Below are 12,862 nucleotides of genomic sequence, written 5' to 3' on the forward strand. Positions count from 1 at the left end.
GACGTCGCGACTATATTGTCGGAGAACACGTCGCAGCCGGGGTTTCGCACAGCGGATCCACCAAAACACCGTGGTAGGGTACCGGGAAGTGTCCGTGAGACAGTCCTGCCATGTTTTCGTGACAAGAGCACGAAGTTCGGGCATTGGCAGATGAAGGGTATTCATCTTCCAAAAGGTGCCACGAGGAACCGGGGCTGGACCCGCGATACGCAAGGAACACGAGTACGCACAGTGGTCACTAAAGGCCACGGGTATGACTTGGACGGCACAAAGGGCGGGAGTCAAATCAGTCGAGACATAAACACGATCTATACGGCTGGCTCCAGTGGGATAGATGTGGGTAAATTGCGTGTAGGCGGGATGAAAGTGGCGCCACGTGTCAGTAAGGTCAGCTGCTCGAAGGAGTGAAGCGAGCGCTTCACACCGCATAGGCGTCGGGACCTGGTCAACTTCGGCTACCACACAGTTGAAGTCTCCGCCAAAGACAATAGGGCGACGAGCTGCTAAGAAAGGGGGGATATCAGACTGAAAAAGTGTCGTTCTGTCATGCCTGTGGTTAGCACCGGAAGGAGCATAGACATTTAGAAAAAGGACATCTTGAAGGATACATGCAAGGACACGACCGTTGGGGAGCGTGGTAACATGGGATGGAGTGAACTCTGATCGGTAGAGCAAAGCAGTACCCCGCCGGGCGTCAGGGTCGATGTTATACAGTGCCTCATAACCAACTAGGTCAGATAGAAAAGGGGCACAAACCTCCTGGAGAAATACTACATCAAACGCACCAAGGCGGAGAAAGTCCTTCAAAGAGCGAAGTTTGACCAGATTGGAGATGGAGTTAATATTGACCGTTAAAAGGGAGAGGGCTCCCGGCGGACGGTCAAAGGCAGGCATGGGAGAGCAACACAGAGGAAATAACGGCAGATAGGGTCACGGCCGTAGGGAAGCAGGTGTGGAAACATCCACATCGGAACCCCGCTATATCACCCCGGATGTGAGAAAATAATACCAAGCAGCTCATGTGGGGAAGCCCACTCAATCACGCATTTCATCGCCCTCGTCGTCAGCCCAGTTCAGGCCTCCCCCATCGGCAGGATAGTCCGAGCCAGGCGGTGCAGACGGTTCGGACGCAGTAGGATGTGAAAGGGTACGAGTACGCTGCAGTGGCTGATCGCTACCCTGGTCATGTTTCCGTTTTGCAGGGATCGCTCCCCGATCTCGCGATGAACTGATAAGAGCCTCTAGTTGTCGAGCAGTTTGCCGCATACCGCCCGAGCGGTCAGCGGAAACAGAGCGGGAAACCGAGGAGGCCTGAGAGTCAGTCTCACTGCCGCTTTCAGGGGGACGGAAAACGTCCGCCGCCTCCGCCGATTGGTCTGGGTTCGCCTTCTTGCGTCGATGACGACGGCGGGGGGACTTAGCGTCATCTGCTGGGAGGGGCGGGGTAGGAATAACGACCTCCATCTGTTCTACAGCGACCACATCACTCGCCATAGCGGGCACATCAGCTGCCGCCGGCGGTACCGCCACAACGGGCGCCCGGTCCGGGACGGGTTCGTCAACCGGTGCACTGGGTGCCGGTTGCACTGCATCTGGCGGGAGTGACACGTCAGGCCGCTCAGCGGGACGGCGGGCAGCACCCGCCACTACCTCGCTGAGGAGAGGCACAAGGTCGGTACCAGCAGCGCGTTCCCGCGGCAGTTGCACAGGGCGCCGGCGCGGGCAATCCACGCGGAGATGCTCCGTCGATTGACAAAGGGAGCAAGTCTGCGGTTGCCCAATATAGGTGACCTGGGCCCTGGTACTCGCAATATTTAAATACGACGGTACGTGCTGGCGGAGGTCCATGCGGACACTACGAACGCCGCTGTTGCCCTGGAAGCGGTAGGCACTGCCCCACCTCTCATTCGTGATGCTGAGCACCGTGCCATACCGCGACAAGACACGGCCGATGACTTCATTCGGACACTCAGGGGGTACGTTGAACACCCGCACAGTCCGTATGCCAAACCCAGACGGCACGATTGTCACTGTACCAACACTGCCATCGAAATAGCGGAACGGATGTTCGCCCGCTAGAGCCAGGCCATACTTTTCGTATTGCTCCTGGTTGACGAATTTCACAAATAACGAAAACAACACGAAATCCAGTTGGAAGGTGTCAACATCATGTTCCGGTACACGTAGATCGCCAAAAATCCTTTCTTGTATTTCAAACGCGGTCGGCCGTCTTGCGGCTCTGTCGAACACACACTGAATACTATTCGACCGATTGGTCATGTCACCGCAAAAATGTCAACGACGGAGAAATAAAGAACAAACGAAACCTCGATCGCTATACGCGAGAGGTGACCCAAAACCCGCGACAGAGCCCAACAGAACGCTCCGCTCGCGGGGTGCTTCTTAGCCAAAAGGCCGAGAAGCGATAAGGAAAATCCGCAGTGGAAGGGCCTAAATGCTTGCAGCGTGTGCGCTCCACATGTGGGAGTGACACACGGTGGTACGGGCCGATATGGCAACAGGCGACCGTCGAAAACATGGCAAAAGCGAGTGCCGGAAGGAACGACATTTCACGAGAGCACTCATCAACAGCCCAGTACTAGCCTCCATGTCGAAGAGTAAACTGCGACTCCCATTTGAACGCCGCTAGCTGCCAGGGCAGCGGAGAAGCCGTGACGCCGCCCCACAGCAGCGCCAGGCCGGCGCGAGCTAGACCGTCGCGAGGCCGGCGCGAGCTACACCTAGCCGAGTGCTTACATCGTCCACCGCCAACTGCATGTGTGTGTGTGTGTGTGTGTGTGTGTGTGTACACACGTATTCTGCGTGCGTGCGGCGGCGGCGGCGACACGACGACGTTCGCGAGGAGCTAAGGTCATAACTCCAAAAAATTTATTTAAAATTATCTGTGGCCGGACCATAAGAGACGCCAACGAGGCATCCGAAGGCACTGTCCTGTGCCCCCATAAATTACCAGCCTAGTGTAATGCGGCTGCAAGAGCGGTCAAGCACACAGCAAAAAAAAAAAAAAAAAAAAGTACTTAAGATAATCTAAATTAATTAAAACAATACGTGGTGTGTAAGCAGCTAACTACTGGGGACATCGACATCTACGACAAGTTTTGTCACCAGCTGAATATCTGATCACTGCAGAATATTAACCCATTTCAGGCTATGTTTTAATTAATTTTAGGTGGGCCGATCCCGGCGGTACTGCAATGCCGGGCCAACCCGCGACAGAGGTGGAGCAAGCCCCTAGCACTCCGTCATGAGCCAAAAATGAGTTTAATATTCTGGTCCTGCGATGCAGGACGTATCAGATACTAAGCTGATAAGAACAGATACTACACTTTTTTTTTTTTTTTTTTTTTTATGGGCCTCCTTCCTCCCCTATAGCCCTTCCTTGTCCTCTCCAAAATGCCGCCATCCTCGAGTGTCAACGCAGCATGTAAACCAGGGTGCTGGTAGTGGCAAGCCTTATTGTCAGAAAACGAATGTAAATAAATAAAATAAAACCAGAGGCACACTCTGCTATGCCTCAGGGAGCGTCGACACACTACTCAGAAATTCACCTCTCTCTGCAGGTGTAAAGCAAGTGAGGGTTTCGAACTAAAGAAATAAAGACATAAATGAAGGCAAAGTAAAACAGGGACGGCAGCACACACAAATGAAAAACGAAACTAGCGAGATAATCCCATCGCCTATAGAATTAACAAAATAAGAATAATCTTCTAAGATTTATTACGTGTTTCCCATTGTACCAGGAATGCCTCATGTAAAGGTCATTCAATTCCCATGTAACCAATTTTCAAATCATTTATGACACAGAATAGTCGACTCAAGTGATGCCCAGAAGGCCAATGTCAAAGTTAGGGTATAGGAAGTCGAGGGTAGGTTGAGAGTCGCAGTGACATAGCTCCAGGGGTAATCCAGGCAATACCTGGACGAGGTGCCTTAGTCAACCCTGAACACCTTTTGGTATCCATGAATCATGGCAACCTTCAAAAACCGAGCAAAGGTATTGGTGTATGTCCGGTTAGATTCCGTCAGGCGATGCTGGCTCCACAGGTAGTCCATAAAGGTGACAGCATCGGTGATGGAAAGGTCATAGATTGTGAAAATGGTGTGGCCCAAGAGCCACACCATTGCGTTTCGTCGCGTCCGGGGGTTGGTTTGAAGATCAGGGGTGAGGAACCAGTCGATGGACACATTGTCCGGTGTCGTCCCACCAATTAGCGCTAAGAGCCCACGGGCAAGGTCCCACACTTCCGTGACGAGGGGGCAGAGGAGACGGTGTTCTCTGGTATCGACGTCACCACACCGGCCGCAAGCATCCGAGGGCTGTAGACGGATGGCCGCCAGGCGATGGTTGGTAGGTATCAAATTGTTGACAACACGATACCAGAGCGCCGAAACGTCCGTGGGAAGGGCGGAGTTGTTGATATTAGCCCAAACATGGCGCCAGATGACTGACGGTCGCCTGTCCTCCAATTTATGCGGTGTGGGCTGGCCGCGAAGTGCATGGTAAAGGCGCCGCGATGTGCGCGCCTTGTCTGTGGCCACTGTGAGGACATAACTGCGGTGGAGATAATAGTCTTTGACCGTCGTCAGCCGGAACGGAATATGCGTCAAACACACCGGTGCACGCGCCGAGTGTGGGCGATAACGGTCGAAGAGAACTGCTGTAGTCCCACCGGGGTCGGCGTCGCGCAAAGTGGCAACACGGTGAATCAGAAGGGCCGCACATTTCCGGGAAAAGTCAATGAGGCCGAGGCCACCATCGACCTTCGGCAGCGTACAAGTCAGCGCATCAACTTTGAACAGCGCATGCCGCCACAAAAGCCAATATACCGCTTGTGAAATGGCTCGGCCGATCTGTTTCGGTAGGGTAAGTAGTTGGGCGATATACCATGCCCGTGATAGGAGATAACCATTTATCAGCTGGACGCGTTGATGGAGGTCGAGTCGCCGATCAGCGTGGCTCACGCAAAGGCCTCTGATGCGTGTTAGAAGCCGCCGCCACGTGAGTGTTAACATACGCTGCGGACAGGCAGTCACCTCAAGACCCAAGATGCGCTGTTCCCCCACAACTCGGTACCAGGGGCGTTCGACGGTCAACGATCGGGGCCCCAGTGGAAGCAGCACGGTCTTGTTGGGATTTAGCTGAGCACCGGAGGCCCGTTCGTAGACGTCGAGGACGCGGCGAACGGAATCGATGTCCCTGGCGTTAGCAACAAACACACCAACGTCGTCGGCGTAGGCCGCACAGCGGAAGGTGACGCCTGGAAGAGCGACACCGTCGACCAACCGGCCAATGTCACGCAGCATGGGGTCCAGCGCTAAGGCAAACAAATACATCGACAAGGGACATCCCTGTCGAACTGACCGTCTGATGGGAATGGGGCGCGACCGGCAACCGTTCACCATGAGAGTGGAATTCGCCCCATGCAAGAAGTGTCGGATGATGCGTATGAAGCGCTCCCCAAAACCCATCCGCGACATAACGGCCAGCAGGTAAGGGTGCGAGACTCTGTCAAAGGCACCGGCGAAGTCCAAGGAAAGAATGGCAGCTGGGGTGCGAGTGTCGGCGGTGAGGAAGACAACATCGCGGTACAGGGAAGCGGCGGTGAAGATGTTCCGACGCGAAACGCCACAGGATTGAGTGGGGCAAAGTACCTTAGTCATCGCCTGTTTGAGACGAGAGGCCACACATCGTGCCACCAACTTATAGTCAGTGTTAAGAACAGTGATAGGGCGCAGGTCCTGAGCTCGACAGTGACCAGTCACCTTTGGAATAAGGGCAATACGTCCAGTTAAAAAGTCGGCGGGTAAGTCGCATCCAGCGAAAATCTCCTCGCACATGTTGCAGAAACGGTCGCCGAGCAGGTCCCAAAATTGTTCGTAGAACTCATAAGGGAGACCGTCGGGGCCAGGTGACTTGTGTCCCGGACAGGCACGAAGGACAGATGTAAGTTCAGCGAGTGTCAGTGGCTCGGTTAAAGAGCCACGGTCATGACGATCCAAAGAAGTTGGCACCCCACTGATAAGCGCATGTTGGGCGGCGACGTCGACCTCAACATCCTGGAAGAGGTGTGTGAAATGGTCCGTCAGGTGTTGGAGGACTTCACGGTAGTCTGTGATACGCGTACCATCATCTGCTTTAAGGCGCAAAATGGTGTTCTTCTTGGCACGAGTTCGTTCAGAGGCAAGGTGATAGAGGGATGGCTTCTCGCCTTCAATCAGGGACGCAGCACGACACCGCACTACCATACCGTCGGCTTTCTCCCGAGAGAAGCGAAGGATTTTCGCCTTAATTTTGTTGAGGCGCATGCGGAGCTGATCATACCTGTCAGCAGGAAGAGTCAGGGCGTCAGTGAGACACTGCTGATAGAAGGCTAACGTGCTACGTTTCCAGTGGGCGACGTCGCGACTATATTGTCGGAGAACACGTCGCAGCCGGGGTTTCGCACAGTGGAGCCACCAAACCACCGTGGTAGGGTACCGGGAAGTGTCCGCGAGACAGTCCTGCCATGTTTTCGTGACAAGAGCACGAAGTTCGGGCATTGGCAGATGAAGGGTATTCATCTTCCAAAAGGTGCCACGAGGAACCGGGGCTGGACCCGCGATACGCAAGGAACACGAGTACGCACAGTGGTCACTAAAGGCCACGGGTATTACTTGGACGTCACAAAGGGCGGGAGTCAAATCAGTCGAGACATAAACACGATCAATACGGCTGGCTCCAGTGGGGTAGATGTGGGTAAATTGCGTGTAGGCGGGATGAAAGTGGCGCCACGTGTCAGTAAGGTCACCCGCTCGAAGGAGTGAAGCGAGCGCTTCACACCGCATAGGCGTCGGGACCTGGTCAACTTCGGCTACCACACAGTTGAAGTCTCCGCCAAAGACGATAGGGCGACGAGCTGCTAAGAAAGGGGGGATATCAGACTGAAAAAGTGTCGTTCTGTCATGCCTGTGGTTAGCACCGGAGGGAGCATAGACATTTAGAAAAAGGATATCTTGAAGGATACATGCAAGGACACGACCGTTGGGGAGCGTGGTAACATGGGATGGAGTGAACTCAGATCGGTAGAGCAAAGCAGTACCCCGCCGGGCGTCAGGGTCGATGTTATACAGTGCCTCATAACCAACTAGGTCAGAGAGAAAAGGGGCACAAACCTCCTGGAGAAATACCACATCAAACGCACCAAGGCGGAGAAAGTCCTTCAAAGAGCGAAGTTTGACCGGATTGGAGATGGAGTTAATATTGACCGTTAAAACGGAGAGGGCTCCCGGCGGACGGTCAAAGGCAGGCATGGGAGAGCAGCACAGAGGAAACAACGGCAGATAGGGTCACGCCCGTAGGGAAGCAGATGTGGAAACATCCACACCGGAACCCCGCTATATCACCCCGGATGTGAGAAACAAATATCAAGCAGCTCATGTGGGAAGCCCACTTAATCACGCATTTCATCGCCCTCGTCGTCAGCCCAGTTTAGGCCTCCCCCATCGGCAGGATAGTCCGAGCCAGGCGGCGCAGACGGTTCGGACGCAGTAGGGTGTGAAAGGGTACGAGTACGCTGTAGTGGCTGATCGCTACCCTGGTCATGTTTTCGTTTTGCAGGGATCGCTCCCCGATCTCGCGACGAACTGATAAGAGCCTCTAGTTGTCGAGCAGTTTGCCGCATGCCGCCCGAGCGGTCAGCGGAAACAGAGCGGGAAACTGAGGAGGCCTGAGAGTCAGTCTCACTGCCGCTGTCAGGGGGACGGAAAACGTCCGCCGCCTCCGCCGGTTGGTCTGGGTTCGCCTTCTTGCGTCGATGACGACGGCGGGGGGACTTAGCGTCATCTGCTGGGAGGGGCGGGGTAGGAAGAACGACCTCCATCTGTTCGACAGCGACCACATCACTCGGCACATCAGACGCCGCCGGCGGTACCGCCACAATGGGCGCCCGGTCCGGGACGGGTTCGTCAACCGGTGCACTGGGTGCCGGTTGCACTGCAGCTGGCGGGGGTGACACGTCAGGGCGCTCAGCGGGACGGTGGGCAGCGCCCGCCACTACCTCGCTGAGGAGAGGCACAAGGTCGGTACCAGCAGCGCGTTCCCGCGGCAATTGCACAGGGCGCCGGCGCGGGCACTCCACGCGGAGATGCTCCGTCGATTGACAAAGGGAGCAAGTCTGCGGTTGCCCAATATATGTGACCTGGGCCCTGGTACTCGCAATATTTAAGTACGACGGTATGTGCTGGCGGAGGTCCATGCGGACACTACGAACGCCGCTGTTGCCCTGGAAACGGTAGGCACTGCCCCACCTCTCATTCGTGATGCTGAGCACCGTGCCATACCGCGACAAGACACGGCCGATGACTTCATTCGGACACTCAGGGGGTACGTTGAACACCCGCACAGTCCGTATGCCAAACCCAGACGGCACGATTGTCACTGTACCGACACTGCCATCGAAATAGCGGAACGGATGTTCGCCTGCTAGAGCCAGGCCATACTTTTCGTATTGCTCCTGGTTGACGAATTTCACAAATAACGAAAACAAGACGAAATCCAGTTGGAAGGTGTCAACATCATGTTCCGGTACACGTAGATCGCCAAAAATCCATTCTTGTATTTCAAACGCGGTCGGCCGTCTTGCGGCCCTGTCGAACACACACTGAATACTATTCGACCGATTGGTCATGTCACCGCAAAAATGTCACGACGGAGAAATAAAAAACAAACGAAACCTCGATCGCTATACGCGAGAGGTGACCCAAAACCCGCGACAGAGCCCAACAGAACGCTCCGCTCGCGGGGTGCTTCTTAGCCAAAAGGCCGAGAAGCGATAAGGAAAATCCGCAGTGGAAGGGCCTAAATGCTTGCAGCGTGTGCGCTCCACATGTGGGAGTGACACACGGTGGTACGGGCCGATATGGCAACAGGCGACCGTCGAAAACATGGCAAAAGCGAGTGCCGGAAGGAACGACATTTCACGAGAGCACTCATCAACAGCCCAGTACTAGCCTCCATGTCGAAGAGTAAACTGCGACTCCCATTTGAACGCCGCTAGCTGCCAGGGCAGCGGAGAAGCCGTGACGCCGCCCCACAGCAGCGCCAGGCCGGCGCGAGCTAGACCGTCGCGAGGCCGGCGCGAGCTACACCTAGCCGAGTGCTTACATCGTCCACCGCCAACTGCATATGTGTGTGTGTGTGTGTGTGTGTACACACGTATTCTGCGTGCGTGCGGCGGCGGCGGCGACACGACGACGTTCGCGAGGAGCTAAGGTCATAACTCCAAAAAATTTATTTAAAATTATCTGTGGCCGGACCATAAGAGACGCCAACGAGGCATCCGAAGGCACTGTCCTGTGCCCCCATAAATTACCAGCCTAGTGTAATGCGGCTGCAAGAGCGGTCAAGCACACAGCAAAAAAAAAAAAAAAAAAAAAAAGTACTTAAGATAATCTAAATTAATTAAAACAATACGTGGTGTGTAAGCAGCTAACTACTGGGGACATCGACATCTACGACAAGTTTTGTCACCAGCTGAATATCTGATCACTGCAGAATATTAACCCATTTCAGGCTATGTTTTAATTAATTTTAGGTGGGCCGATCCCGGCGGTACTGCAATGCCGGGCCAACCCGCGACAGAGGTGGAGCAAGCCCCTAGCACTCCGTCATGAGCCAAAAATGAGTTTAATATTCTGGTCCTGCGATGCAGGACGTATCAGATACTAAGCTGATAAGAACAGATACTACACTTTTTTTTTTTTTTTTTTTTTTGGGCCTCCTTCCTCCCCTATAGCCCTTCCTTGTCCTCTCCAAATTTGCCGCCATCCTCGTGTGTCAACGCAGCACGTTAAGCTGTGTGCTGGTAGTGGCAAGCCTTATTGCCACAAAACGAAAATAAAAAACAGAGGCACACTCTGCTATGCCACATGGAACGTCGACACAATACTCAGAAACACACCTCACTCTGCAGGTGTGAAGCAATTGGTGGTTTTGAACTAAAAGAAATAAAGAAATAAAGACATAAATGAAGGCAAAGTAAAACCAGGGACGGCAGGACACACAAATGAAACGGAACTGGCGAGATAATCCCATCGCCCATAGAATTAACGAAGGAAAATCCTCTAAGAACATTACGTGTTTTCCAATTTTCCCAGAAGTACTCATAAATGTTTTCTCAATTCCCAGGGAACCAAGTGTCAAATCAGTTGTATCACAGAATAGCCGACTCCAGTGATGCCCAGAAGGCCAATGCCAAATTTAGGGTATACTAGGTGCTTTAGTTAACCCTGAACACCTTTTGGTATCCATGAATCATGGCAACCTTCAAAAATCGAGCAAAGGTATTGGTGTATGTCCGTTCAGATTCCATCAGACGATGCTGGCACCACAGGTAATCCATGAAGGTGACAGCATCGGTGAGGGAAAGGTCATAGATCGTGAAAATGGTGTGGCCCAAGAGCCACACCATTGCGTTACGTCGCGTCCGGGGGTTGGTTTGAAGATCAGGGGTAAGGAACCAGTCGATGGATACATTGTCCGGTGTCGTCCCACCAATCAGCGCTAAGAGCCCACGGGCAAGGTCCCACACTTCCGTGACGAGGGGGCAGAGGAGACGGTGTTCTCTGGTATCGATGTCACCACACCGGCCGCAAGCAGCCGATGGCCGTAGACGGATGGCCGCCAGGCGATGATTGGTGGGAATCAAGTTGTTGACGACACGATACCAGAGCGCCGAAACTTCCGTGGGAAGGGCGGAGTTGTTGATATTAGCCCAAACATGGCGCCAAATGACGGATGGTCGTCTGCCCTCCAATTTATGCGGTGTGGGCTGGCCACGAAGTGCATGGTAAAGGCGCCGCGATGTGCGCGCCTTGTCCGTGGCCACTGGGAGGACATAACTGCGGTGGAGATAATAGTCTTTTACCGTCGTCAGCCGGAACGGAATATGCGTCAAACACACCGGTGCACGCGCCGAGTGTGGACGATAACGGTCGAAGAGGACCGCTGTAGTCCCGCCTGGGTCGGCGTCGCGCAAAGTGGCAACACGGTGAATCAGCAGGGCCGCACATTTCCGGGAAAAGTCAATGAGTCCGAGGCCACCATCGACCTTCGGCAGCGTACAAGTCAGCGCATCAACCTTGAACAGCGCATGCCGCCACAAAAGCCAATATACCGCTTGTGATATGGCTCGGCCGATCTGTTTGGGTAGCGTAAGGAGTTGGGCGACATACCATGCCCGTGATAGGAGATAACCATTAATCAGCTGGACGCGTTGATGGAGGTCGAGTCGCCGATCAGCGTGGCTCACGCAAAGGCCTCGGATGCGTGTTAGAAGCCGCCGCCACGTGAGGGTTAACATACGCTGCGGACAGGCAGTCACCTCAAGACCCAAGATACGCTGTTCCCCCACAACGCGGTACCAGGGGCGTTCGACGGTCAACGAACGGGGCCCTAGCGGAAGCAGCACGGTCTTGTTGGGATTTAACTGAGCACCGGAGGCCCGTTCGTAGACGTCGAGGACGCGGCGAACGGAATCGATGTCCCTGGCGTTAGCAACAAACACACCAACGTCGTCGGCGTAGGCCGCACAGCGGAAGGTGACGCCTGGAAGAGCAACACCGTCGACCAACCGGCCAATGTCACGCAGCATGGGGTCTAGCGCTAAGGCAAACAGATACATCGACAAGGGACATCCCTGTCGAACCGACCGTCTGATAGGAATGGGGCGCGATCGGCAACCGTTCACCACGACAGTGGAATTCGCCCCATGCAAGAAGTTGCGGATGATGCGTATGAAGCGCTCCCCAAAACCCATCCGCGACATAACGGCCAGCAGGTAAGGGTGCGAGACTCTGTCAAAGGCACCGGCGAAGTCCAAGGAAAGAATGGCAGCTGAGGTGCGAGTGTCGGCGGTGAGGAGGACAACATCGCGGTACAGGGAAGCGGCGGTGAAGATGTTCCGACGCGAAACGCCACAGGATTGAGTGGGGCAAAGTACCTTAGTCATCGCCTGTTTGAGACGAGAGGCCACACATCGTGCCACCAACTTATAGTCAGTGTTAAGAACAGTGATAGGACGCAGGTCCTGAGCTCTACAGTGGCCAGCCACCTTTGGAATAAGGGCAATACGTCCAGTTAAAAATTCGGCGGGTAAGTCGCATCCAGCGAAAATCTCCTCGCACATTGTGCAGAAACGGTCGCCGAGCAGGTCCCAAAATTGTCGGTAGAACTCATAAGGGAGACCGTCGGGGCCAGGTGACTTGTGTCCCGGACAGGCACGGAGGACAGATGTGAGTTCAGCGAGTGTCAGTGGCTCGGTTAAAGAGCCGCGGTCATGACGATCCAAAGAAGTTGGCACCCCACTGATAAGTGCATGTTGGGCGGCGACGTCGACCTCAACATCCTGGAAGAGGTTGGTGAAATGGTCCGTCAGGTGTTGGAGGACTTCACGGTAGTCTGTGATACGCGTACCATCGTCTGCTTTAAGGCGCAGAATGGCGTTCTTCTTGGCACGAGTTCGTTCAGAGGCAAGGTGATAGATGGATGGCCTCTCGCCTTCAATCAGGTATTCAGAACGACACCGCACCACCATACCGTCGGCTTTCTCCCGAGAGAAGCGAAGGATTTTCGCTTTAATTTTGTTGAGGCGCATGCGGAGCTGATCATACCTGTCAGCAGGAAGAGTCAGGGCGTCAATGAGACACTGCTGATAGAAGGCTAACGTGCTACGTTTCCAGTGGGCGACGTCGCGACTATATTGTCGGAGAACACGTCGCAGCCGGGGTTTCGCACAGCGGATCCACCAAACCACCGTGGTAGGGTACCGGGAAGTGTCCGTGAGACAGTCCTGCCATGTTTTCG

The 12,862-nt window shown here is 54.4% G+C and overlaps 1 non-coding gene and 1 pseudogene across 1 annotated transcript; both read right to left on the minus strand.

The window, feature by feature from the left end:
* Positions 1 to 3,185: 3,185 nt before the first annotated feature.
* LOC126191676 (U2 spliceosomal RNA) lies at positions 3,186 to 3,371 on the minus strand. The gene has a single exon (XR_007538441.1). It is a non-coding gene; the product is annotated as a U2 spliceosomal RNA (small nuclear RNA).
* Positions 3,372 to 9,588: 6,217 nt separating this feature from the next.
* LOC126191680 (U2 spliceosomal RNA) lies at positions 9,589 to 9,763 on the minus strand (annotated as a pseudogene).
* Between the last annotated feature and the right edge of the window lie 3,099 nt (positions 9,764 to 12,862).

The sequence above is a fragment of the Schistocerca nitens genome, chromosome 6 (genome assembly GCF_023898315.1).
Source record: "Schistocerca nitens isolate TAMUIC-IGC-003100 chromosome 6, iqSchNite1.1, whole genome shotgun sequence".
NCBI lineage: Eukaryota > Metazoa > Arthropoda > Insecta > Orthoptera > Acrididae > Schistocerca > Schistocerca nitens.